This window comes from Loxodonta africana, chromosome 4, assembly GCF_030014295.1.
Source record: "Loxodonta africana isolate mLoxAfr1 chromosome 4, mLoxAfr1.hap2, whole genome shotgun sequence".
Classification (NCBI taxonomy): Eukaryota; Metazoa; Chordata; class Mammalia; order Proboscidea; family Elephantidae; genus Loxodonta; species Loxodonta africana.
In genome coordinates, this window is record NC_087345.1 from 45978273 (window position 1) to 46001217 (window position 22945).

Consider the following 22945-nt stretch of genomic DNA (forward strand, 5'->3'; position numbering starts at 1 on the left):
CTATTTTAAATTATTTACTATATCCGGAAAAAAAAAAATCTCTCTGTTGTGTTGGTTTATGGGCAAGATTCAAATGGATACAGTCTATCCTGGGAAATAAAAACAGTCACAGTTTTTCATGCAGTTGCTGATTGAAAGTACTGTGCCTTAAAACAAACAAACAATTTCTGCTTAGAGAAGTTGACTCTCTGAGTAGGCCTTTATCATTTATGTGAGCAAAGTATTGAATTAACTTATCTTCCCTATTGCCTTTTGTCATATTTTTATTGCTTTCATGCAAAAGAATAAGAACTCAATTTTAAATTTGAAAGTCCTGAAATGTCATTGTATACTTATCGAAGGATACAGAGTTTCAGAATCCTTTTCCTGAAACATGGCCATACAATCCAGGAGGAAAGCACACCAGTTTGAGGAGCACCTGCATATACCATTAAGCCCAGCAGAAGAGACTGGGCCTGTGCTAGAATGTAATGTGGTTATGGAAATGAAGGCAAAGGTCATTAAACGTTAGGACCTATGATATTTGCCATCACCTGAATATGACATAGAAGTACAGGGTGACTTACAAGATTCCAAATAAGTGACCAAGGAAATTAAAATATTATTAATAAAAATTGCAAAGTCTAGAGGGGAACAAGTTTATAAAATATGAGAGTGATTATAAAATGACATATGTAAAAATACAATTACATAAGCTAAAGCACAGTACTGTAATGGAATAATTATTGAGGCTCTGTAACCTTAAAGAAGGTTGTCTAGTTTGAGTGTTGCTACAACAAGCCAATTTAAGATTTTTTTTTTTTAATTTCAGACCATAAGATGAGATTCCCTCTGCTTAGTCATAAATTGGATTGTAACTTTGCCAAACAAATGAAACTATGCTCGTCAAAATGGGGAAAATTCACTAAGTTGTAAGTGATCTCTTATCTATTTTTTTTCCTGCTTTATTTACAGCCATTATATACTGCCACAGTGTTGCTCCACCTTCTACCCTACCCCATACATGGTCATTAAATATTAGGTGTAGGGTAGGGAGGGGCCGTATTTTGTGCTACATGAACTTTTTTCTCTTGACCATAGATTATTTGGCCAGTAGTGGTCCTCTGGAAACCCTGGTGGCATAGTGGTTAAGTGCTACGGCTGCTAACCAAAGGGTCAGCAGTTCAAATCCACCAGGCGCCCCTTGGAAACTCTATGGGGCAGTTCTACTCTGTCCTGTAGGGTCGCTATGAGTCGGAATCAACTCGACGGCACAGGGCTTGGCGTGTTTTGGTTTAGTGGTCCTCTTATACAAGGAGAAGTAATTCATAGATAAATTATGCTCTGGAAGACGTTGCAAAGGAATAATCAGGCTGAAACATATGCCTCTTTTAAGAACGTTATTTTGTATTTAGGGATCTACTTAATTTTGGGAACTAAACACACGTTTAATGCATTTTGCTTCTAAGACTCCACTGAAGTGACAGCAAAAAAAAAAAAAAATTATAAACAATGTGGGACAAAGAACTAGGACTGATCTCTTGTCTTTGGTTTCTGCAAATACCCAGAGCAATTAAGGTACTTTTTTGTTTTTCTAAAACAGCGAGGCAACACTTAAATATGTACGAGCGAATTGGGCATTCCCAAGTGGTGCCCAAGGCTATGCCGTTGGCACCTGGCCTCAAAACTAGCCGCTGCCCTCCACCCTCTGAAGCTTGATGTTTGTGTAGTGTGCCACCTGGGCTTTGGAGTATAAAAATGGCTGTTCAAGGGACATTGGGACCCCTAAACTGTGGTATTAGTAGGAGGTACATGTAGCAGTTCTCAGCCCACCTAATTAAGCCTACATGGCCATAGAGGACCAGCAGAAGGTAGGCCCCCCCCCATATTAAGACCCACACCTAAGGTAAAAAGTGGGGTGCAGGTAGAAGAGTAGTCATCTCCAACTGGACAGTCTTCTTGTTCATGAGTTAGGGGGATGCTCAAAAAGGGATCCACATTTATTCTGGTGTGTTGTCTGGTTCATGTAGTAAGTAATAACTCTTCTCCGTGTGCTAGCACTCTGGGGGCACCTAGTGTGTTCAGACTGATCAGAAAGATGCGATATTCATGAATCAATCAATATTGGTGATTGGTGACCTATTTCTTAAGGCCTCTGGCTAATTAGAATTTGGAAACAAACTGTGAGTGTCTCACAAACAAATAATAATAAAGCCTGTGTGTGTGTGAAGTTATTTCAATGTGCTTCTGAATGACATAAAGCTAATCAGGTGGGTTGAATAATGAATTAGAATAAAGGGCCTGCAGCCAGAGAAAAACCCTTACCAGCTTTGCAGAAGCTCAGAGAGGTTCTGGGTATAGAAACTGCATGTATGACAGATAGGTAAGAGGGAAAAAGTGGGCCAGAATCTTATGGGGGGAGGGATTCATGGGCAGTGAGTTCGTCCATGCAACGCTTCAATTTTTCCCTTATTTTTCTGATCCCTTTGGAATTTACCCTGAAGTAAAACATGGGGGATGGATATAGCTGTTTTTTTTTTTTTTTTTCCTCGAATTGCTATCTGGTTGTCCTAACATAATTGTTATATATTCTACCTTTTTATCAGTGATTTCTAGAATTTTCTGTTGCATCGATTGCCATATTCATGCATCAGTATCACCAGTTTTAAATATTATGCCTTTAAATAGTTGGTAAGTCTAGTTTCTCCTTTCTGAGGTTTTCTGATCATTCTTCAGAATTCTCCCATATGAACTCTATAATCACTTTATCTGATTACAAAGAAATAAAACTTGTTCCCATGTTCATCAGATTGTGCAAAGTTTACAAATCACCTTAGAAAGAATTGACACCTTTATGATGTTGAGTCTTCTTCTCCAAGCACATAGTGTATCTTTTCATTTGTTAAAATCTTCTTTTGTAGTCCTTTAGGGATGACAGGCTGCTTAAGGTCACCTGAAAGGGTCTCTGTTACTTAAAATCAAAGAAGCAGGCTAAAAGAAATATCTATTTAATATATAATCTGATAAAACCATAGATTGTAAGATCTAAAAAGAAAATTTAACCTAATTTATTCTGTTTGATCATAAAGATAGAAGTGTGCCTCACAACAACTTGATCAGTGCAGCAAATCTGAAGTCAGACCTGAGAACATGCGTATTTATTGTTTAGTGTTTATCTCTATGGGCAATAAATTTCACATAAAAGTCTAAGAAAATATAAGTAGCAGATATTTATTAAATTTTCTATGTTTTTAACTTTAATATCAAGCCAATAGATTACTTATGGTATTTATATGTTTTTAACTCTTGTAAACTACATATAAATTCTTTAAATTTTATATATAAAAAGCAATTTTTTTAGGTGTATTCCTCTTTACTATACATAAATTCACTTAATATATGTTACATTATTTTGTCCAACTACATGATTCAACAGAACCCTACTGATCAATGGATGTCAGCTCTAGTGTTTCCTGTTTTGGGTCCTTCATAACAAAACTTCTGACAGGAAGCTTTGTCTGCACAGATGCTGCCTCCATTTCCTTACCTCTGATTCATATTTGAACTCACATCTTTCTGGCTTCTGTTCCTTTTCAGGTCATTAAAATTTCTGTCCAAAAGGTCACCTCCATTTTGCTCACTGTGATGGCTAACAGAGGCCTGTGGGACACCTGAACACCTCTTCCAATTCCTCACTCTGTTCTCCCTCTTACTCACTGTGCTAAAGCCACACTGATCCTCCAGATTTTCCCTGGAACATATCCAGTTTCACCTTCCTCATTGCCTTCTTGATTACAGTTTATTCTGCATAAATACTTTTCCCTTGCTCCCTACATAGTTCGCTTTTGCTAATCTTTCAGAACTCAGTTTAAGTATATCTAAGAGAATATTCACTGATTAGTTACCTTATTTAAAGGAGCTGCCTCCCTTTTGTTCATTATTTCAGCTTCCTACTCACTTCACTTATAATACTTACCACAATTTGTATTTCTTTGTTTATTTATTGTCTTTTTTACCATTGCATTCCTATCATCTAACAAAGCAACTATTAGCACTAGCTCCTCAGATAATTTTTTTTTGTATGAATTCATGAATACTCAGCTCCTCAATCTACAATTTACGTGTCTTTATCCTGTAACAAAAATGAAAGTTCAGGAAACTTACCCAACTTTAATAGATTTCAGTTAAATATACATGTAGCATAAATATACATATCTTGACAACTGGTAGAGATCTAAACTGGTTGTTAGAATGTTTGTCACTTCTATGGGTGTCTTCAAGAAAGTCCTCTGACTCATTGACGCTCTTTTTTCTGATCTTTAGATTGGGAATAATAGTATTTCTACTATGTGAAAGCACGTCCCTCCTTCCTGTAACTATGACTTTATTTCACTTTGGGGAACTACTTCTCCCTCTTTACAGCCTTCCTGGGACTTTTTGTCAAGGTATTCTGTCTTCTCTTGGGCAAGCTAATCAGACTGTCTCACAAATGTAAATATTGACCTGAGGGAAAAAAAGTTAGGAGATGGCTGGAGTTTCGACATCCAAACAATGATCTCCAGAAGAGATTAGATTAGATTTAACTGTCTAGGGTGGTAAAAAAAATATATATGCCAGATTTAGAATTATGTTAAAATTCCCCAGGACCAACAAGACGTATAAAATCCAGAGACAAAAATATAGATTATAAAAATTCCAGTAAATAATAAATCGTGTAAAATAACTTAAAAGTTCCCGCTCTGTCTCCATAAAATTTGCATTGAATCAGCTCTTTTTAGAGTCTTCTATATCATTTTTATGTAGACAGAGTCTCCTGATCTACTATAATAACAAAGTTCACTTACATACTAATTTCCATCCAGTGTCTACTGATATACTGGGATCCAGGAGTTGTCTTGGTTTTTATCTGTACAAAAGTCTAGGAGATTAAGTTTTCTTTTCCTTCCATAAGACGTTGAATATTCTTCTAATATACTCCTTCTGTTGTTTAAGTTAGCCATAGTTGATTTTTATGGCTTATAATCGCAAAACTTACCTAATAAATAAAGGTTATGCAGAATAGATAGTACATATAAAAAATGCTCTTTTGAATGGTAAAACCCTATATAAATAACTCAATTAATTATAATATTTATTATCATTTTTAGACAGCAAATGAGATGTTACTACATCATGTCTTAAATTAATGTGCTAGAATTTAGGATCTTCTAAATCAAATATTAAAATAAATACATCTATTCTTTCTATATCACGTAGTCAGAGCTGAAAGAGGGAATAAAAAAATTCTAATTCATTTTCATTGTTCATTTATTATTATTACACTATTTAACATTATTTTCTTAGCTATTTGGCTGCATTTGTGTGTGAGAGTGTGTGTGTGGAGTGTGTGTGTGTTCTGTTGAATCACATGTCTATATCAGCCATTTAGTTAGAAAGGAGGAAAGAATATACACACACATACATATATACCATATATATATATATATATATTCTAGAAGATAGCCTAAAAAATTTTTTAAAGACTTTTATGAAACTTTATCTCTGAAAAATACTATGGTTTATTTTAAATGAACTTCTCTTCACTTTTCTTCCTGAAGCCCTTGATAGATTCTAGCATTTCAAAAACAGTTTTAGTTCAGAGGTAAGATGGAGAGGCTGCATACCTGAAAAGAAGATGACCCAGGTACAAATGAAAGGTGGAGCAGCACAGTATGAGAATAAGCAGATGGCCAGAGATCAAGGCCTCAGACATGCAGAAGAAAGGAAAAAAATATACAGAGGGCATAGGGACTAATGCTTCAAGATTTCAAAGATTTAGCTTTCATCTTGGTCTATAAGAGAACAAAAAGGCATTGGTGTTCAAAGCATCTCAAAATCTTTTTTGCTCATAAAACTCTGTCTTCTATCCTTTGATTTGACTGCAAACAGCAGTGCATTTTTGGAATTGTGGAGGGGGCTTAAGATCTCAAACTCAGAATAGCTGCTATGAGTTTCTTAGCACTGAAGAAATTGAAAAAATTTGGAGAAAACCATTGACCTCTGCATTGCTTTCCAATTCTGGGTACTTTACACTTGCTAAGCATCTCCTGTGGACAAGGAAAATCTCGAGACAGCAGTCTACTGTCTCCATCATCGATGCAGAAAGGTGATAGGATGAAAAAAAAGCTACTGGAGAAATGTATCTTGCATGTGCAGGGCTAATAATATATCTCAGCCTTAGAAAGTAAAGACCAGGAAGAAGACTTGCTTCCCCCTTAAGGTAATCTTAGATCCTCAAGGGGATGATGCCTAACTAAGATTTGACTGGAAGCATACATTTAGTGCTGATTCTGGCAATTCCTATCCCCCAAAGCAGTCATTTACCACCGTTTCAGTTTTTCCACTGTTCAAGACCTTTTTTCGTCCTTGACAATAGGGCAGATTCTGGCAAAAATCAGTAAAAATTGGAAGCCAAAATGGTACAATGACACCACCACAAGGTAAATTTCTATCCATTCACTTCCCTGGGCCTGTGAGTAGGGAGAATTGAGCGTTCATGAGTAGTTTCGAGATTATAAATATAACTGAATGGGGTAATTCTCTTTTGCTCTTTTTTTTTTTTGATGGTTTCATTAGAGATGATGAAGACTGAGGCATAACTTACCTTTGAGGACCAAGCAGGACTCATAGGAAAAAAAAAAAAAAAGGAAGAAAACAATTAAGAGTATAATGAGGGTCTTTAGCACGTCTACATTGTAGCTTAGCTCAGCAGATAGAAGACCAGAGAGTTCTGCCCCACAACACAATGTGCGTCCGCCAGGGTACCACATATCTGTGATTGCTCAGAAAACGTAACCATCATGGGAGGTTGCATGCAGGTTAGGATTCCAATTTAAATGAGATTGACATTTCTTTTGGATGACCCGCTCCAATTTCATTTCACTATAGCTTGTATATAGTCCTACAGTTGTTTTTCTACTAATTTTTTCTGTGTTTTATTTCAAGTTTGTAAGTGAATTGGATGATTGTTTTGTTTTTTATCCATTCAACTGAGCATTGGGTTACTTGGATAGAAAATAAAACAAACAAAGAAAATCTTATTAGCAACTATTCAACCACATACTTATTAATGGAAAAGATTCAATTTTTAGGTTTTTTTTCTTGTAATTTAAGATCTTTTTTTTTAAATAATTTTTATTGTGCTTTAAATGAAAGTTTACCAATCAAACCAGTCTCTCACATAAAAACTTATATACACCTTACTAACCAAACCCAGTGCCGTCGAATCGATTCCGACTCATAGGGACCCAATAGGACAGGGTAGACCTGCCCCATAGAGTTTCCAAGGACCGCCTGGCAGATTTGAACTGCCGACCCTTTGGTTAGCAGCCGTATCACTTAACCACTACGCCACCATACACCTTACTACATACTCCCAATTACTCTCCTCCCAATGAGAAAGCCCACTCCCTCCTTCCACTTTCTCTTTTCGTATCCGTTTTGCCAGCTTCTAACCCTCTCTACCCTCCCATCTCCCCTCCAGGCAAGAGATGCCGACACAGTCTCAAGTGTTCACCTGATCCAAGCAGCTCACTCCTCATCAGCATCCCTCTCCAACCCATTGTCCAGTCCAAACCATGTCTGAAGAGTTGGCTTCGGGAATGGTTCCTGTCCTGGGCCAACAGAAGGTTTGGGGGCCATAACCACCGGGGTCCTTCTAGTCTCAGTCAAACCATTAAGCCTGGTCTTTTTATGAGAATTTGGGGTCTGCATCCCACTGTTCTCCTGCTCCCTCAGGGGTTCTCCGTTGTGTTCCCTGTCAGGGCAGTCATCAGTTGTGGCTGGGCACCATCTAGTTCTTCTGGTCTTGGGATGACGTAGTCTCTGGTTCATGTAGCCCTTTCTGTCTCTTGGGCTCATAATTACCTTGTGCCCTTTGTGTTCTTCATTCTTCTTTGATCCAGGTGGGTTGAGAATCTTTGATGCATCTTAGATGCCCACTTGCTAGTGTTTAAGACCCCAGATGCCACTCTTCAAAGTGGGATGCAGAATGTTTTCTTAATAGATTTTATTATGCCAATTGACTTAGATATCCCCTGAAATCATGGTCCCCGAACCCCTGCCCCTGCTTCACTGACCTTTGAAGCATTGAGTTTATTCAGGGAGCTTCTTTGCTTTTGGTTTAGTCCAATTGTGCTGACCTCCCCTATATTGAGTGTTGGCCTTCCCTTTACCTAAAGCAGTTCTTATCTACTATCTAATTAGTAAATACACCTCTCCACCCTCCCTCCCCTCTCTTGTAACCACAACAGAACGTGTTCTCAGTTTAAACTATTTCTCAAGATCTCATAATAATGGTCTTATATAATATTTGTCCCTTTGCAACTAATTTCACTCAGCATAATGCCTTCCAGGTTCCTCCATGCTCTGAAATGTTTCACAGATTCATCACTGTTTTTTATCAATGCATAGTATTCCATTTGTGAATATACCATAATTTCTTTCTCCATTCATCCATTGATGGGCACTTTGGTTGCTTCCGTCCTTTTGCTATTGTAAACAGTGCTGCAGTAAACATGGGTGCACATATATCTGTTTGTGTAAAGGCTCTTATTTCTCTGGGATATATTCCAGGAGTGGAATTGCTGGGTTGTGTGGTAGTTCTATTTCCAGCTTTTTAAGGAAGCGCCAAATTGATTTCCAAAGTGGTTGTACCATTTGACATTCCCACCAGCAGTGTATAAGTGTTCCAGTCTCTCCAAAGCCTCTCCAACATTTATTATTTTGTGTTTTTTGGATTAATGCCAGCCTTGTCGGAGTGAGATGGAATCTCGTAGTTTTGATCTGAATTTCTCTAATGGCTAATGATTGTGAGCATTTCCTCAAGTATCTGTTAGCTGCATGAATGTCTTTTTTAGTGAAATGCCTGTTCATATCCTTTGCCCATTTTTTAATTGGGTTGTTTGTCATTTTGTGGTTCAGTTTTAGCAGAATCATGTAGATTTTAGAGATCAGGCACTGGTCAGAGATGTCATAGCTGAAAAATTTTTCCCAGTCTGTAGGTGGTCTTTTTACTCTTTTGGTGAAGTCTTTGGATGAGCTTAAGTGTTTGAATTTTAGGAGCTCCCAGTTATCTGGTTTCTCTTCGGCATTTTTAGTAATGTTTTGTATTCTGTTTATGCCTTGTAATAGGGCTCCTAAAGTCCCTATTTTTTCTTCCATGATCTTTATCGTTTTAGACTTTATGTTTAGGTCTTTGATCCATTAGGATTAATTTTTTGTGCATGGTGTGAGGTATGGGTCCTGTTTCATTTTTTTTTTGCAAATGGATATCCAGTTATGCCAGCACCATTTGATAAAAAGACTGTCTTTTCCCTAATTAACTGACACTGGGTTTTTGTGAAGTACCAGCTGCTCATATGTGGATAGATTTATGTCTGGATTCTCAATTCTGTTCCATTGGTCTATGTGCCTGTTGTTATATCAGTACCAGGCTGTTTTGACTACTGTGGCAGTATAATAGGTTCTAAAATCAAGTGCAGCCTCCCACTTTGTTCTTCTTTTTCAGTAAGGCTTTACTTATCCGGGGCTTCTTTTCCCTTCCATATGAAGTTGGTGATTTGTTTCTCCATCACATTAAAAAATGTCTTTGGAATTTGGATCGGAAGTGCATTGCATATATAGATAGCTTTTGGTAGAATACATTTTTACAATGTAAAGTCTTCCTATCTATGAGCAAAGCATGTTTTTCCACTTATGTAGGTCCCTTTTGGTTTCTTGCAGTAGTATCTTGTAGTTTTCTTTGTACAGGTCTTTTACATCTTTGGTATGATCAAAAAAAATATATATATATATATATATATTTTATTCCTAAGTATTTTATCTTCCTGGTGGCTATTGTGAATGGTATTCGTTTGATGATTTCCTCTTTGATGTTCTTTTTGTTGATGTAGAGGAATCCAACTGATTTTTGTATCTTTATTTTGTACCCTGGTACTCTGCTGAACTCTTCTATTAGTTTCAGCAGTTTTCTTGAGGATTCCTTAGGGTTTCCTGTATATAAGATCATGTCATCTGCAAAAAGAGATAATTTTACTTCTTCCTTGCCTATCTGGATGCCCTTTATTTTTTTATCTAGCCTAATTGCTCTGGCTAGGACCTCTAGCACAATATTGAATAAGAGCGGTGATAAAGGGCATCTGGTTCCTGTTCTCAGGGGAAATGCTTTCAGGCTCTCTCGATTAAGGATGATGTTGGCTGTTGACTTTGTATAAATGCCCTTTATTATGTTGAGGAATTGTCCTTCTATTCCTATTTTGCTGAGAGTTTTTATCATGAATGGGTGTTGGACTTTGTCAAACGCCTTTTCTGCATCAACTGATAAGATCATGTGATTTTTGTCTTTTGTTTTATTTATGTGGTGGATTACATTAATTGTTTTTTCTAATATTGAACCATCCTTGCATACCTGGTATAAGTCCCACTTGGTCATGGAGGATTATTTTTTTGATATGTTGTTAAGTTCTATTGGCTAGAATTTTGTTGAGGATTTTTGCATCTATGTTCATGAAGGATATAGGTCTGTAATTTTCTTTTTTTGTGGTGTCTTTACCTGGTTTTGGTATCAGAGATATGGTGGCTTCATAGAATGAGTTAGGGAGTATTCTGTCCTTTTCTATGCTTTGAAATACCTTCAGTAGTAGTGGTGTTAACCCTTCTCTGAAAGTTTGGTAGGACTCTGCAGTGAAGATGTCCGGGCCAGGGCTTTTTTTTATTGGGAGTTTTTTGATTACCTTTTCAATCTCATTTTTTGTTATGGGTCTATTTAGTTCTTCTGCTTCTGTTTACGTTAGTTTAGGTAGGTAGTGTGTTTCTAGGAATTCATTCATTTCTTCTAGGTTTTCAAATTTGTTAGAGTACAACTTTTCATGGTAATCTGATATGAATCTTCTAATTTCAGTTGGGTCTGTTGTGATATGGCCCATCTCATTTCTTATTTGAGTTATTTGTTTCCTTTCCTGTATTTGTTTAGTCAGTCTGGCCAATGGTTTATCAATTTTGTTAATGTTTTCAAAGAAGCAGCTTTTGGCTTTGTTAATTCTTCCAATTGTTTTTCTGTTCTCTAATTCATTTAGTTCAGCTCTAATTTTTATTATTTGTTTTCTTCTGGTGCCTGATGGATTCTTTTCTTGCATTTTTTATTTGTTCAAGTTGTAGGGACAGTTCTCTGCTTTTGGCTCTTTCTTCTTTATGTGTGTGTGCATTTATTAATATAAATTGGCCTATGAGCACTGCTTTCACTGTGTCCCAAAGGTTTTGATAGGAAGTGTTTTCAGTCTCGTTGCATTCTATGAATTTCTTTATTCCCTCCTCAATGTCTTCTATAACCCACTCTTTTTTGAGCAGGGTATTGTTCAGTTTCCAAGTATTTGATTTCTTTTCCCTGGTTTTCTTTTATTGATTTCTACTTTATGGCCTTGTGGTCTGAGAAGATAAACTTTGTAATATTTTGATGTTTTGGATTCTGCAAAGGCTTGTTTTATGACCCAATATTTGATCTATTCTAGAGAATGTTCCATGTGCACTAGAAAAGAAATTATACTTTGCAGCTCTGCGTGGAGTGTTCCGTGTAAGCCTATGAGGTCAAGTTGGTTGATTGTAGCAATTAGATCTTACGTGTCTCTATTGAGCTTCTTACTGGATGCCCTGTCCTTCACCAAAAGTGGTGCGTTGAAGTCTCCTACTATAATTGTGGAGGTGTCTATCCCACTTTTCAATTCTCTTAAAGTTTGTTTTATGTATCTTGCAGCCCTGTCGATGGGTGCATAAATATTTAATATGGTTATATCTTCCTGCTAAATTGTCCCTTTAAGCATTATATAGTGTCCTTCTCTATCCTTTGTGGTGGATTTAACTTTAAAGTCTATTTTGTCAGAAATTAATATTGCCACTCCTGCTCTTTTTTGATTGTTGTTTGGTTGATATATTTTTTCCACCCTTTGAATTTTCGTTTATATGTGTTTCTAAGTCTAAGATGTGTCTCTTGTAGGCAGCATATAGACAGATCATGTTTTCTTAATCCAGTCTGCAACTCTCTATCTCTTTACTGGTGCATTTACTCCATTTACATTCCGTGTTATTATAGATAAGTATGAGCTTAGTGCTGTCACTTTGATGCCTTTTTTTGTGTGTTGTTGACAATTTCATTTTTCCACTTACTTTTTTGTACTGAGAAGTTTTTCTTTGTAGAATGTGTGTTCCTCCTTTTCAGAGTAGTTGAATTTATTTTTGTTGAGTGTTTATGTTTATCTTGGTTATTTTGAAGAATGGAATTGTTAGACCTCTTTGTGGTTACCTTTATATTTACCGCTATTTTTCTAAGTAAAAACCTAACTTGTATCACCTTATATCGCCTTGGTTTCCTCTCCATATGGAAGATGTATGCCTTCTGTATTTAGTCCCTCTTTTTTGATTACTGTAATCTTTTAAATAATGACATCAGTGATTCCTGTTTGAAGCATTTTTTTTTAATTAATCTTATTTTATTTATTTTTTTGATTTCCCTGTTTGAATTGGTATCAGAATATTCTGTTCTATGACCTTATGTTGTGGTGGTTCTGATATTATTGATTTTCTGACCAAAGAATTTCCTTTAGTAATTTGTGTAGCTTTGGTTTGGTTTTTGCAAATTCTCTAAGCTTGTGTTTATCTGTAAATGTCTTAATTTCACCTTCATATTTGAGAGAGAGTTTAGCTGGATGTATGATTCTTGGCTGGCAGTTTTTCTCCTTCAGTGCTCTATATATGTCATCCCATTGCCTTCTTGCTTGCATGGTTTCTGCTGAGTAATCCGAGCTTATTCTTATTGATTCTCCTTTGTAGGTGACTTTTCATTTATCCCTGGCTGCTTTTAAAATTTTCTCTTCATCTTTGGTTTTGGCAAGTTTGATGATAATATGTCTTGGTGATTTTCTTTTGGGATCTATCTTGTATGGGGTTTGATGAGCATCTTGGCTAGATATCCTTTCATCTTTCACGATGCCAGGGAAGCTTTCTGCCAACAGATCTTCAACTATTCTCTCTGTATTTTCTGTTATCCTTCCCTGTTCTGGAACTCCAATCACACACAAGTTATTCTTGTAGATACAGTCCCACATGGTTCTTAGGGTTTCTTCATTTTTTCTAATTCTTTTATCTGATTTTTCTTCAACTATATTGGTGTCAATTGCCTTATCCTCCATCTTCCCTACTCTGCATTGCTATTCCTCGATTCTGCTCCTCTGACCTCCTATTGAGTTGTCTAATTTTGTAATTTTATTGTTAATCTTTTGAATTTCTGAATGCTGTCTCTCTGTGGATTCTTGCAGCTTATTAAATTTTTCACTATGTTCTTGAATAATGTTTTTGATTTCTTCAGCTGCTTTATCAGTGTGTTCCTTGGTTTTCTCTGTAGATTGCCTTATTTCATTTCTGAGGTCATCCCTGATGTCTTGAAGCATTCTGTATTTTAATTTTTTGTATTCTATATCTGGCAATTCCAGAGATGTATCTTCATCTGGAAAGACTTTGATTCTTTGCTTTGGGGGTTTGTAGAAGCAATCATGGTCTGCTTCTTTAAGTGATTTGTTATTGACTGCTGTCTCTGAGCCATCTATAAGATATTGTAATTATTTATTTTATATTTGCTCACTGAGTTTTATCTTCTTGTTTTGTTTTTGTTTCAGTACACCCAGATGGGCTACTAGATTGTGCTGTCTTGATTATTGTAGACTTTGAATCATTATGTCCTGTTACCACCTGGTTTGAGCTGTTACCAGGTATATAAGCCTATGAGTTCATTCACTATTCTTGAATAGAATCAGCTCAGGTGTCCTGATAGTGGATCACCTAGTGTGTGTTGTAGGCTGTCACCTATTAACTTAGAGGAGTAGTGGTGATGGTTGTATGCATCAGTTTCTAGTAGCAGCAGGGAGTCATACTCTGAGGTTGGCAGGATGCTGACAGTCTTCCTGCACGTGCCAGTGAGGTAGGAGTGTCTCTGTTCTCTAGAGCACTCTGGGGGGTTGACTCTGCAGCTGTACCTTAGGCACCCAATGCTTCTATCTGTAAAGATTTTAGCCTTCCCTTTCCTCAGTGCCCTTTAGCAGGTGGCTAGGTGGTGTGGGTGGAGCTTCAGCCCTCAGTTCCCTGCTGCAGATCAGTGAGGGCTCTTTTTAATAGGTAGAGAGGTATCTGACCTCCAAAACTTGTCTTTCCACTGCTCAGCTAAAACAATTACAGCCAGATCTCTATCAGAATTGCCTTTGCAGTATAATAGCCACCTGGTTCCCTGCAGGGGTGAAAGCCAAAGACTGTGGATCTCTTATGCCTGGCTGGAGCTGGTTCTGTAGTATTATTCCAGTTTAGGGAAGTCAGGGAAGGATCTTTCCTCTGATTGTTAATTGCTGCTTTTCTCAGGCCAGGAAAATGGGTTAGAAAAGAAAAGGAAAAAAAAAAAAAAAGCCCCACAGAGCACTTCACTCCCTGGTCTGGGCAATTCCAATGTTAGTTTAGCTGGCTGGGGTAGGGAGGGGAAGGATCAGATAGATAGGAGAGAGGAGAACGGCAAGATAGACAAAGATACTTGTTTGGTTCAGAGTGTTTTACCTGAGATTTGAGAGGGTTTTGTAGCCTGTGTGAGCTGACTGGATCCCCGCCGAGATTGCCCCTGAGGGTTATGGCTCCGTCCCATGTTTGCGACGTCTTAGGAAGCCGTGATCAGCCTCTCCTCACTTAGTCCAAAGGTTAGCACCAAGGTCTTTTGGTTGGGATGCTGCTCTCCAGGCTCCAAAACCAGTCATTGCTTCCCCGTGGTTTCTCATTCTTCTGTCAGCCACGTCGCTGTGCAGCCTGCGTGTGCTGGCTAGGTCCCTGCCGAGATTGCTCCAGGAGGTTAGGGCTGCGTCCCGTGCTTGCCCCATCTCAATAACCATGATCAGCCCCACCACTCTGGCTCCAGGGAACTGCAAGGGCTCAAGGCTGCAGTGCAGCATGCCAACTCCAGATGCACTGGATGCTTCGGTGTGTGGCTTTTCATTCCCCGTCACTCAGGTCAACTCCTTAGTTCTGTGTTTGATGGTCAGGGTTCATAGATTGTCATATATGTAATCGATTCACTTGTTTTTTCTAGTCTTTGTTGCAAGAGGGATCAGCAGAAATGCCTACCAGCCATCTTGGTTCCACCCCAAGATCTTCTTATTAATATAGTTAGTGTGTTAGATTCTGTTTTGTGAATTTGGTACTATCACTTTTTTATACGGCTGTAAGTAATTTTTCTAAGAATCTCTTCCCGTGTATGTTTCCAGGTTACAGTTAGCCAAGAAAGGATCTTGTGTGTGATTTGAAAGATAAAATTGAAGAAAAGCTGTTAATCTCAGAAAATTGTGGTCATCGGACATGGTGTCAGCACCTTCAAGTTATTGGCCCTGGTGACCAACAGAGGCTTCAAGCTAATCACCAGGGATCTGACTGTACTTTGTAGAAAGTAAACAACTTCCAAAGACTTTCTGCATGAGTTTACCCTTCATAGTACCATTCTGGTAACCAGGTATACATAGTTTCTGGGATTTTTCTGCAAGATCTATCCTATCCAACTAGGCTGGTATTTCACCTGTTATGGTTAGAGGTTTTCTCTGATCTTTTATATCTCTCTTTTCAGAACTTGACTTCCTTAGCTACGCCAATATTTTTGTAAATTCTATTCCTCTATTAAACCACTGCTCGCACACTATTTTTAGTGACTTCTGTTTCCTGACTGAACTGTGAGTGATATATATATATATATGTATATATATATATATACATACATACATTTTTTAATCAGTTCTAGAGTCGCACCAGTTTTTTTTTTTTTTTAGTGGAACATTACCTTGAGGATATGATTCTGGAATTGGTTCTGTAATATGATTAGATTTAAAGTCATTCATGATCCTCTTGTTAGTGGTAGTCCACGGCAAAATAATTACTGAAATTATCACTTAAAGTTACCTGGCATCAAATTCTTATAAACGACAAGTCTTTAGATTATTACCTGTTGTACTGTTGTTAGGTGTCTGCCATGGATTGAGTTATGTCCTCCCCTAATATGTGTGTATCAGCTTGGTTAAGCCATGATTCCCAGTATTCTGGGTTTATCTTCCGTTTTGTGATTGTAATTTTATGTTAAAGAGAATTAGGGTAGGATTGTAACACCCTTTCCAGGTCACATGCCTGCTCCAATGTAAAGGGAGTTTCCCTGGGGTGTGGTCTGTACCACCTTTTATTTCTCAAGACATAAAAGGAAAGGGAAGCAAGCAGAGAGTTGGGGACCTCATACCAACAAAAAAAGCAGCAGCGCTGGGAACAGAGTGCATCCTTTGGACCCGGGGTCCCTGCGCCTGAGAAGCTCCTCAACCAGCTGAAGATTGAGGACAAGGACCTTCCTCCAGTGCCAACAGACAGAGAAAGGCTTCCTCTGAGCCAACACCCTGAATTTGGACTTTTAGCCTGCTTTACTGTGAGGAAATAAATTTCTCTTTGTTAAAGGCATCCACTTGTGGTATTCCTGTTATAGCAATACTAGATGTTATAGCAGTACTAGAGTCAATTGCAACTCCTAGTGACCCTATGTACAACAGAGTGAAATACCACCCGGTCCTGCACCATTCTCACAGTCATTGGTACGTCTGAGCTCATTGCTGCAGCCACATTGTCAATCCACGTCATTGAGGGCCCTCCTCTTTCTCGCTGACTCTCTACTTTACCAAGCATGATGTCACTCCCCAGGGGCTGGTTTGTCCTAGTAAAATGTCCAAAGTACATAAGATAAAGTCTCACTATCCATGCTTCTAAGGAGCATTCTGGCTGTACTTCTTCCATGACAGATTTGTTTGTTCTTCCGGCAGATCATAGTATATTCAATATTCTTTACCAATAAAATAATTCAACGGCATCAACTTTTCTTTGGTCTTCCTTATTCATTGTCCAGCTTTTGCATGCAGGCGAGATGATTGAAAATACCATAGCTTGGATCAGGTGCACATCAGTCCTTAAAGCAACATCTTTGCTTTTTAGCACTTTAAAGAGATCTTTGCACCAGATTTGCTCAATGCGTTGTTTGATTTCTTCAGTGCTTCTTCCATGGGTGTTGAATGTGGATCCAAGTAAAATGAAATCCTTGACAAGTTCAATCTTTTCTCCGTTTATCATGATGTTGCCTATTGGTTCAGTTGTGAGGATTTTTGTTTTCTTTGTGTTGAGATGTAATCCATACTGAAGGCTGTAGTCTTTGATCTTTGTCAGTAAGTGCTTCAAGTCCTCTTCATTTTTGCCAAGCTGTGTTATGTCATCTGCATATCACAGGTTCTTAATGAGTCTTCCTCCAATCCTGAGCCCATGGTTTTCTCCATATAGTCCAGCTTCTTGGATTATTTGTTTGGCATTCAAATTGAATGAATGTGGTAAAGGATACAACCTTGACACAAACCTTTTCTGACTTTAAACTACACAGTATCTCATATTCGAACAACTGCCTCTTGGTCTATGTACAGTTTCGTCATGAGCCCAATTAAGTGTTCTAGAATTCCCATTCTTCACAGTGTTATTGGTAATTTGTTATACTCCACACAATTGAATGCCTTTGTATAATCAATAAAACCCAGGTAAACATTTTTCTTGTATTCTCTGCTTTCAGCCAAGATCCATTTGACATCAACAATGATATCCTTTGTTTCATGTCCTCTCCTGAGTCTGGATTAAATTCCTGGTAGTTCCATGTTGATGTACTGCTGCAGCCATTTTTGAATTACCTTCAGCAAAATTTTACCTAGGTGTGATATAATGATATTGATTGACAATTTCAACATTCCATTAGATAACCCTTCTTTGGAATGATCGTGTAGCTGGATGATCATGTAGCTGCTACCACTGAACACTACAGTAGAAATAAAAAACATAAGGTGCATAGGATTTGTTGCTTGTAAGTGCATTGGGGAACTTGAAGGAAGAAAATGGTGAAATCAGTGTTTTAAATTTCCAGCTGAAGACCAGAGGAAGTAAATATAAAGATTCTATTATTGAGCTAAAAGAAAGCTTTCTCTCCTGTAGTCACAGGTTTAATATTTTTAAAAGTATATCTAAATCTATTTCTGTTGGTGGGTGAATTAGAGTGCAAATTAAAATTATATGTTAGGATAATAATCAGTAGAAAGTGTGATCCTGAAGATGAGATTGGGGATATAAGGGTAGATAATAATAAACCTTGCAACTCCAAATTCTGACAAGTTTCCTTGCCAGTGTGCCTCTGAAGGAGGAAGATAACCAACTCTTGCTTAAAGAACCTGTAGTGATCACTTATAAGTAAGTGTTTGGTAGTTGTAGTAGGCTGAAAAATGTCCTCCAAAGATACCAGGTCCTAATCTCTGGAATCTGCAATATTGGCTTGTTTGATAAAAGGATCTTTGCTGATGTGATAAAGTTAAGGATCTTGAGATGAGATAACTCTGGATTGTCAGTGTGTGCCCTAAATGCCTTTACAAGTGTACTCAGAAGACAGAGGCAGAAGGAGACACTGCACACACAGAAGAGGAGAAGATGATATGAATATGAGTGCAGATACTGAAGTGATGGAACCGCAAGTCAAGGAATGTCAGCAACCACCAGAATATAGTACACTGAAATCTGTGACAGCTGGGACTACCTTGTTTTTCTGGCTATTGCAAGTTTTTCCACCACTTTTCTATCACTCTCTCTTAAGAATTCTATCTCAAAACACCCAGAAAGTTTTTTTTTTTTCCAATTTTATAGGACTGGAGAAAAAAAAAAAAAACTGAACCTTTTTTTTTGTTTATGATTTGCATGTTTATTCAAATTATGTACAGATATGTGTACATAAAATTTGAGCAAATACTTAAGTAAAATTCACTTTTTAATAAAACCGTCTAATGTCAACTATTTATTTTCTTTTTTTGTGTGTGAAATTATTGAAATAAATTTCTAAGTCTGTAGTCTTGTCAAAACCTTTTGGTCTTCTTTAACTTTTCGAAATTCCTTTAAAGCCTTTATATAGCTGAAAACTTGTGTTTGACTTAAAGGCACAGGCTCTTCTAATGGTGGACTTCCTTATCTTCATCATCATTATCTTTAGATTGTGAGTTCACAATTTCTTGTAGGTTTATACAGATCATCCATTTCTGTGCCAGTTTCTTCACTGATATCAATGTAAGATGTGACGCTGGCCCTGTTTTCTGAAACACCACTATAAATGTCATTTATTGAGTCCTGAATCTGCATGATGTTGTTGGGCTTAATAACTGTTTTGTTTTGTATACAATCACCACTGCCAAACAAGAAACTGCAGTTCTTAAACCATTGTCTTATGTTTTTTACCTTAGTCATTTTGAATGAATGCTTAAGAAATGAAATTTCATCAAGGTCATTGATTTGCCCTGAAATATCTGATGCCCTCTTGCACATCTCAATGTTGGCAATCATTTTTTGAAGTAATAGCTTCCTGTAGTTCACTTTAAGATTTTGGATACTGTCATTATCCAAATGTCATGGACTGAATTTTGTCCCCTAGAAATACGTGTATCAATTTGGCTAGGCCAGGATTTCCAGTATTGTGTGATTGCCCACCGTTTTGTGATCTGATGTGATTTTCCTGTGTAGAATACTTTTTTATTGTAAATCCTATTTCTATGACGTTAATGAGGTGGGTTGGGTGGCAGTTATGTTGATGAAGTAGGACTCAATATACAAGATCGGATTGTGTCTTGACCCAATCTCTTTTGAGATACAGAAGAGAAAAGCAAGCAGAGAGACAGAGGGACTCATACCACCAAGTGAGCAGCAGCTGGGAGCAGGGCACTTCCTTTGGACCCAGGGTCCCTGCTCCTGAGAAGCCCCTCAACCAGGGGAAAATTGACAATAAGGACCTTTCCCCAGAGCCGACAGAGAGTGAATGCCTTCCTCTGGAGCTGATGCCCTGCATTTGGACTTCTAGCGTACTAGACTGTGAGAAAATAAATTTCTCTTTGTTAAAGCCATCCGCTGGTGATGTTTTTTGTTACAGGAGCACTGGATAACTAAGAATCCAGTGGTTCTAGGACTGACTTCATAGATGGTGGAAAAAAAATTAATTTAATATTGTACAGGGGCAGTGACCAAGGGCAAGTAGGATTATCAACGATAAAGAATGCTTCAATTTTGTTTTTTCATTGTATTGTTGAGTATATTTAAAAGTTCTTCATAAATTTCTCCCTTAATGCAAGCTTTTTTATTCCATTTCCATTCTGTTGGAAGCTTATTAATTTTTATATTCTTGAAGAATCATTTCTTCTCACTCTTTCATGGTTTCACAAATGCCCCGTCCAAATACATAGTCTAGAGTTTGGTAAGCCACTCTTTTGAAAGCCAACATTGCAAGCATATTTTCCCCTTCATTTTTAGGGTACTATTTTTTTTTTTATTCTTTTTATTAGGCATTTCCCTGTAAAACAGAGCAGTCTTATTGGCATTTGCAATGTCTTTAGGATCATATCCCTCTTATGATCCCTTTTAATTTTGTGAACCAGTTTTGAGCCATGTTTTGTAAACCTCATTTGACTCCCCACAAGCTACATTGCAAGTGTTTCTGCTACTAGAGAAAATACGCTCGGCCCTTGTCTTCAGTGCAGGAAAGAATTCAAACACTGAGACAAATAGTGCCAAGCAAGCAGAGGTTTATTAGCTAGCAGAGGGTTAGTAGCGAAAGTACACTTGACTAGGCAGCATCAAGCGGGCTACTCAGATAGAGAGTCTGAGTGTCCCAATACAGTTGTTTTCTTAGGGTTTTATACCCTTTTTCTCCTACCTCCCCCTGTTAATGTTTAGAGGCCACTTCCTTGGCTTAACGTTTAACTGCCAAGTCAAGGACCCCTGTAGAGACCACTTCCTCTCTTTCTTTCCTGAGTGCAAACTCTCCCTCTTACATTTCAATGGCTTTTTTTTTTTTTTAAGGTCTGAAGCCACCTGTTACCTGTTAAAAAAAAAAAATTTTAGACACTGAAAATTCATCAATTTTTAAAAGTTTTGCCATTTCCTTCACCTTTCCTTGCAGGTTAGGTTCTGAAACAGGAACATTTTGGGGGGAGGCTTGGAAAAAACATGCAAAAATAAATTTGTGGATTTCTGAGTAATTTTTACCCCTTCCTTTCTTGACATTTACATTGATGCTGCTCTTGTATTTTTCAATTATTTTATCCTTTTCTTTCATAATTGAGTAAGTTTGCATTTTGCTGCAATTGAACTTAATTACAGCTTCCTTAAGAGTCTATTTTCGGTTATTCTTTTGACAATGTCAAATTTTTGTTTCAGAGATAAATTTTCACTATCTTGCCTATGGGTGTGAAAGAATAAACTTTTTTTTTTTTTTTTTTTAAGGAAACAAGAAAATATGTTCTTGTAATAATTAAGAAATTTTTATCTTCTCAAAAACATGACTACTTCACACAAAAAGGAAAAAATTACATCTTTCTAGGATAAAGTTAGAATATACGTACTCAGAGAACAGTAACAATGCACAGTATGCACACACACACTGACAATGTGAAAGGAAGTGGAAGACTGAGGCTTTATCTCTGATTTGTTCTTCTTACAACTATTTCTGCTTTCACATCTGTGATACCAGTGATTATCTGATTCTATCCGTATCTTCCAGTTTCCAGCTTTCAGAGAATATTAGGCTGAAGCAATTGTTTTAGTGGAAAATATTTGTGTTTTCCTTCTCTGACAGGTTTTTACCTTACACAGGTTCTGGCTTTGGCAGTTTTTACCGTAAAAGAAAAGAACAAATTCTCCCATAGAACTTCTGGTATGAATATACCACTGGTGACACTTTGATTTTGGCCAGTGAAACTGACTTTGTAGTTTGGCCTCTAGAGCTGTGAGAGAATAAATTTCCATTGTTTTAGTTTACCAAATTTGTGGTAATTTGTTACAGCGACCTGTGGAATCTAATACAATAGGCAATGATACACTTTCACAAGACACTCTCCCACCACCTCTATGCTTTCTAGACCTATAACCAGACCAAACTTGGCCAGATTTCTGGGCACACAGTGTCATTTCAAAAGGTACCTTACATACCAAAGTAAATGCAAGACTTCAAGCCATGGTATTTTCAATTGCATCATGTGCATGTGAAAGCTGGACAATGAATAAGGGACACCGAAGAAAAATTGATGCCTTTGAATTGTGATGTTGGAAAAGAATATTGAATATACCATGGACTGCCAAAATGATGAACAAATCTCTCTTAGCAGAAGTACAACCAGAATGCTCCTTAGAAGCAAGGATGGCGAGACTGCATCTTACATACTTTGGCCTTATTGTCAGGAGGGATCAGTCCCTGGAGAAGGACATCATGCTTGGTAAAGTACAGGGTCAGAGGAAAAGAGAAGACCCTCAATGAGATGGATTGACCCAGTGGCTGCAATGATGGGTTCATGTGTAACAACGATTGTGGGGATGGCACAGGACTGGGTAGTGTTTTGTTTGTTGTACTTAGGGTCGCTATGAGTCAGAACTGACTAAAGAGCACCCAGAACAACAGTAACAATCCTGCCTCATTAACATAAAGAACAGCTCACACTCAAATGGGACCATAACCACAAGCATAGTGTCTAGGGTTTACAACACATCACAAAATGGAGAATAATCAGATCAAAAATGGAGGACAACCACACAATACTGGGAACATGGCCTAGCCAAGTTGACACATATTTTGGGGGGACACAATTTAATCCATAAATCAATTTCCACACTTCAGCTTGTAAAGAGATTCAGAGGCAATTGAAAATAATTTTCCCTTTCTTAAATCACCTTCTCATCTAATACAATGTATACTGATAGCGGTTAGCCCTAAACCTGAATACATAAGTTACGGGATACGGATAAAGAGTTGAGTCCACTTTGAGAAGAACTACCACTC